A 1,053-nucleotide genomic window follows, 5' to 3' on the forward strand; every position below is an offset into this window, starting at 1 on the left:
ATGGGGTGAAAGGTCATCTTCAAAACTGTTCCAGCAGAGGTGACTATATTCATGTGGCCACAGTACCAGGTGGATGGAACCCCTCCAGCAGATTCTTCTCACCACTCTGGTCTCCCTGTCCTTCTAGAAGATGCTTTCTACCATGACCCCACACATCTTCACTGAACTCTGGCTACCAATCCGTTTAAGAAATGGGCCTGTGGGCCTTGCTCTCTGCTGAGTGTGGACTTTGGCCTAGGTACAAAGACCCCTGGACAGGATGCACCATGGCCATGCCTTGGGCTTTGCTTTAGTACGGGCCAGAATTCCTTTCACTGCAAAACCAGGAATCAGCTGTTCATGGGGTAAGGGAAATTAGCCATGTTTGGGATGCTCTATTTGGAAAATAAATGCCAGGAGTTCTGCCTAAGAAGGAGGATAGAAAGAACAAAGATGGTAGAAATTCTCGGGGAAGGCAGTAGGCGGCATTTCTGTCTTCCAGTGCAGGCCCTTTCAGACAGCTGTTCATATGATTGATGGAGACATTTATTTGCTGCAGTTCTCTTGGAATCAACCGTCTCTAATAAATGCCCAGGCCCTGCAGGAGAACACTGCTTGCATTGTGAGGTGTGCATTTTAATTCTAAGGGAGTTGCAGATGCAGGCAAGACACTGATTAAATACAGAACTGGCAGGAGAAGATAGGTTCAAGAGCCCACAGACAGAGTTGGGTTCGGGGAAAGATCCCTGTTCTGCTGCCAGCCAGCTCCTCCTCCCTCCAGAGCTCAGTTTTCTCATCTGTGAAATGAAGGGACTAGGTTGGAGGATCTCCAGGCTCCTTTTGTACATTCTAACGTATTTTACACCATTGGTCCCAACTTGGAGCAGGGTTTTGTGGGTGATGGTGTGTGTGTGGGTGGAGACTTTGCCACTTGGATGAGGCAATCACAGAATTAGGTATCTGAATCCTCTCAAAAGCTTTTGGGTACATGTTAATTAGCTGAACAGACTTTTGGTTTGTAGGCCAGTGTAAAGCCTTATACTGGGGCCCGCTAGGTGGCGTAGTGGTTAAGAA

The sequence above is a fragment of the Tupaia chinensis genome, unplaced genomic scaffold (assembly GCF_000334495.1).
Source record: "Tupaia chinensis unplaced genomic scaffold, TupChi_1.0 Scaffold000661_1, whole genome shotgun sequence".
NCBI classification, from domain to species: Eukaryota; Metazoa; Chordata; class Mammalia; order Scandentia; family Tupaiidae; genus Tupaia; species Tupaia belangeri.